The sequence below is a fragment of the Nannospalax galili genome, unplaced genomic scaffold (genome assembly GCF_000622305.1).
Source record: "Nannospalax galili isolate Female #2095 unplaced genomic scaffold, S.galili_v1.0 scaffold191, whole genome shotgun sequence".
Taxonomy (NCBI): Eukaryota; Metazoa; Chordata; class Mammalia; order Rodentia; family Spalacidae; genus Nannospalax; species Nannospalax galili.
The window spans coordinates 3,449,318-3,454,284 of NW_008331484.1; positions in this window are offsets into that span (position 1 = coordinate 3,449,318).

Below are 4,967 nucleotides of genomic sequence, written 5' to 3' on the forward strand. Positions count from 1 at the left end.
CTTTGGTTATACTTCCCTTTTGGGTGTTTAAGGACATACAATTGGACCCGATAAACTTTAAAAGCAAACAAATTTAACTACAATATTTTCCAAGTGATTTTATTTTAGGAGTGGCTAAAGTAAGTATAAGTTTGGAAAATAGATGTATAATGTGACATGTTAAAGCATGATGGATATTCTCAGGTAAATGAATGTCTTAGTTTTTCCTTTTTTAAAATGAAGAGATGGTCCTACATAGAGTGAAATGTTGACCTGATAGAAAATGAGGCTAGAGTAGAGTTATAGGAAGAGGAGAGAGAGAGGATAGGGGAGAGGTTGGTCAAGGGTACAATGTAATATTCAGTTCAGAAGTATGGGCTCTGTGTTCTGTGGCCTAGAGAAGGAATGTATTAACATAAGTTACTATGCATCTTTACATAGGTGAAGAATTTAATATACTCTACAAAGTAGTAACAAAAGATTAGTTGACGGATATACTATAATTGCTTTTTTTTTCTAAGCACCAAAATATCCCACTAAGCATCACAATTATATAAAAATGTGACAAGTCAATTGAAAAATAAAGTTTTTTTCAAAAGAGAAGATCATAAGTAGTGTCGAATTGCTTCGACAGTGGTTTGAAATGTTTAAGTGGTACTAGGGGGATGGATAGGATAAAATTTTACATAGTATAAAATGTAAGTTTAATTCTGTCATATTGCCTAAGTTATCAAGAGCTACTATTATCTTTGAGTCTTCCATACTAACCTTTTTTTTTTTTGAGATGGGGTCTCCTTGTAGCCCCAGCTGTCCTGGAACCTACTATGTAGACCAAGCTGGCCTTGAACTCACAAAGATCCTTCTATCTCTGCCTCCCAAGTGCTGGGTTTAAAGGCATGCATCATTGTCTCATTGCATGTAATTCCATGGAGATTTTCTTAAATTGATTAGTATATTTTACCTATACAAAACCAATAACTTTTTACAAGTTGATTCATCTGGTCTTTTTTTTTAACTTCCATGAAATGTTTTTATTTGTACTCTGTTAATTATCCTTGGACCATTGCTAGTAGCATATTAATCATATGTTGACAATGAGAAAAGTATTCAGTTTCTCTATTTCTATTTATCATAGTAAAATTATGATAAGACTTTTGATCTCATTAACCAGAAATATATTTATTTAGATCTGTGATGAAAGGAGAGATAAACAATAACCTTGGTTCTAAAAGTGCTGGAAAAGAACAAGAAGTCATCAAAACTAAGAGATAAGGCATAAAAGGAAATTTTCTAGAAGTCCAAATAAGGCAAGAATCCAATGGGAGTACCATTTGACTTAAGCATCAAGGGTGAAAATTGATTAGGTAAAGATATTAGATGGTTTCAGATTGGGAATTACACTTAAAAGATGTACTTCTGAAGATAAATATAATATTTATGACCCACATTGTGTGTATTCAAATGTATAGTAAATCATGTTACAGACCATCAAACAAAATATTAAAAGTTCCTTAATGCCACAGGAACCAAATACATCCAGTGCTCATCCTGGTAAAAATTCTGCTCCCTATCTCTATGATCATCACTATGCATGTAATGTACATACTCTAACATAATTGGAATTATGTGATATATTTTATTTGTTATCCTGATTTTCCTTGTCTAGCAGTATATGGTAGATTTCTATAATTTCCCTGTATTAACTACTATTCTGTGGCTGTGGGGAGACACCAAGTCCAAGGCAACTTATAGAAGGAAGCATTCTTTGGAGTCTGTGGTGCCAGAGGGATTGGAGTCCATCATGGTGGGGAGGTATGGGGGCAGGGTGGCTGGAGCAGAAAGCAGAGTACTCACATCTTCAAGTAGGCACAGGAAGCAGAGAAAGACTGGAAATCTGGGAGAGCTTAAGAACTCTTAAAGCCCAGCCCCAGTGACATGCTTCCTCCAGCATGGACACACCCTCTAAAGGTTCTATGACCCTCCCCAAACTGGGGACCAAATGTCCTACTACTTGGAGCCTATGGGGGACAATCCCATTCAAACTACTGCAATCTTTAAACATAGATTTGTCATTAAAATTTATAGAAAGGCTATTTTTCAAACACAGATGGTAAATTTAAACACCTTTGTCCTGAATTGGCTGCTTTCCTATGTTGAGAACCCAAATCATGAACAAATGTCACGTATTTTCGTCTTTCTACACATTTACTTCTAAGGTCACTTAGAAGTCAGTGTGCTATTATGCACAGTATTTATTTCAATTTGCATTAACAAATTCTCTCTCAATAAAGGTCTTTAAATTTTTATAATTTCACCAAAATGAATGGAGGTATATCTTTAATGGAGGTAAAACATGAAAGAGGAGATGGGCCTCTGATTTTGTGAGCTAAGGACAGACTATAGTTATAATGTTATTCAAGGTATGAGGTGACACAAAATACTGTTCTCTTTCTGGCCTGAGAAACTAGAGGTTAAAGAACACGATGGCTATAGGTCTTGTAAAATGAGGGGGTCAAACCTGGATACACAAGAATCAGAGGACGAACGTTTGTGTGTGAGGTGCTAAGTCTCTGGTTGACTCTCAACTCGAGGGTATGGAGCACAGTTAAAGGATTGCAGCTAACGATAATACAGAATCAAATACAAAGATGATGTTCTACTGACAGTTTTGAACTTGCTTCTATCCAATTAAATTGCCTACGGAAACAAAAATGAAAGTAACCCTCAGGGGAACATAATAAAATACAATGTTTCCTCATAAAGAGGTCAGAATTCCAAGTTGCTTCTGATTTGAAGGAAAATATGACTCATTCTAAAACTGATGAAAGATAAGCAGCAGACAGAAGTGCTGAGAGAGCCCAAATGTTAGCATTATCACACTATGACTTTAAAAGATCTTTAAAAATGTAACAAAAGAAAACACGCAAAAGATGATGGTAAATATGAACAAATACAGTTCACCATATGTGCTTGAAAGCTGACTGGAGATGACAGGAGAGTCAGTGAAACTAAAGATGCATCTGCAAACCATCCAGTTCAAATAAGCGAGCAGGCGGTGAAACATAGCCTCTTGGATATTTGAAAGATAATACCAAAATGCACATGTCCTGAAGTCAGAGGAAGAATGAAGAGTGGGATAGAATAAATACCAGAAAAAAAAAAAACGATTGTCCCCAAATTCTCAACTTTGGTGAAAAGAAAAATTAAGAAATTCCAACAATTCAACAAAATCTACAAAGGACAAATAAAATGAAAACAAAATTAATTGTGTAGTTCATGCCAACTCCTGATATTTGAATATAAAAAGAAAATATATATAGTGTTGTAGGCTGACAAATACAAAATGGTTTAAAATTAGCCCTGTAGATTATCAAACATTTAAGACATATTTATAATCTCTAGCGCAAGCACTGAGGTGAGAAGGTAAAAATATGTAAGAAACCAGTAATTTTGGATGTAAAAATGTGTCATAGTTAATGGAACTGTACTTGCGGGAATGACATATCTGGGAATGCCTTTTGTTACAAATGGGAATTTTACCTAACCTCGTAACCTAAATTAGTCTTATGTTTTGAGATCATTTAACACTATCTATTCAATCTGTTTTCCTACTCCATAATCAGCTTGTTTAAATTGAAGTAGCCTTTAAGCAAACAATGCAAACAGTCTTCCTAGGCCATAAGCACCTCTTGTAATTAATTTTTATAAACTAAACTAAACACATTCCTTTAATCTTGGATTGTGTTTCCTATTTTTCCCTTATGAGTCTTCCTTTTCCCTGGCCTGAGGAATGTGTGTGTGTGTGTGTGTGTGTGTGTGTGTGTGTGTGTGTGTGTGTGTGCGTGTGTAGGTGTTGTGAAAAATCTTTGTTGAAAAAAGTGTCATTGAAAGTAACAACTTGCTTCCAGTTTATGTTGTAAACCACAGGTGGGATTAGATTGATATCATCTGTTTGTGGCTTTGTGTGCTGTTCTGGAATAACGGGGGTCAGAAAAGACAAAATATTTTCTGATAAGACAAGGTACATCATTTCTTTCCCTTGTTGCCCCTTGTTGGAAGAACAGTTCCAAGAGAAATACTAAAGAATAAATTCTGAGAGCAAATCAGGCTCATTATTGGTTTAAGCAACTCCAGTAGGGGCTGGAGAGATGGCTCAGTGATTAACAGCACTGATGCTTTTTCAGAGGACCTGGGTTCGATTCCCAGATCTACCATCGTGGCTAACAGTTATTTGTAACTCCAGCTCTAGGGGATCCAACGCCCTCTTCTGACCTCCATGGGCATTGCATGAAATGGGTGCACTTACATGCAGGCATTACTCATACATTTAAAATAAAAATGATAAATGAAATTTTTTTAAACAACTCCAAGAGTCAGTATGCCTTTGTTCAGGTACCATAGCATTGTGACATTTCTGTAACAATGGGTAAAATTGTAATGAACTGACAATGGATAAAACTGTAAGGAATTAACTTACACAGTACAAACACCAAACACCAACTTTGAGTTGTCACATCATTGTTAAGTGTTAAAGTATGTGAAGCATAAAAGCAAAATGTCTAAATTTTGTTGTTTACATAAATCAGTATCACTGACTTATGTAGCAGAAAGTCAAAGAAATAATTTTGGAGAGTCAGTGTGTATGTGTTTGTGATACTGATTGTGGAATCAGTAGGAGATTCAGTCTTTTTAATTCCTTTAGAAAATTATATATAAATTACTTTGCCATTCATTGAATAACAAAAAACTAATAATAACAGAAAATTGAGCAAAGATTGAGCAGAAATTTCTGAAAAGAAAAAATTCAGGCAGATACTAAACATACAAATAGCAAATGTACTCACAACTTTTCCTTAATGAAGTGTAATTAAAATCATCATAAATCTACTTCATAGCATGTTTTGGTCCCAGATGATGCCCACTGAAAAAAATTATAATTGATCTTTGTGAGTTCGAGGCCAGCCTGGTCTACATAGTGAGTTCCAGGA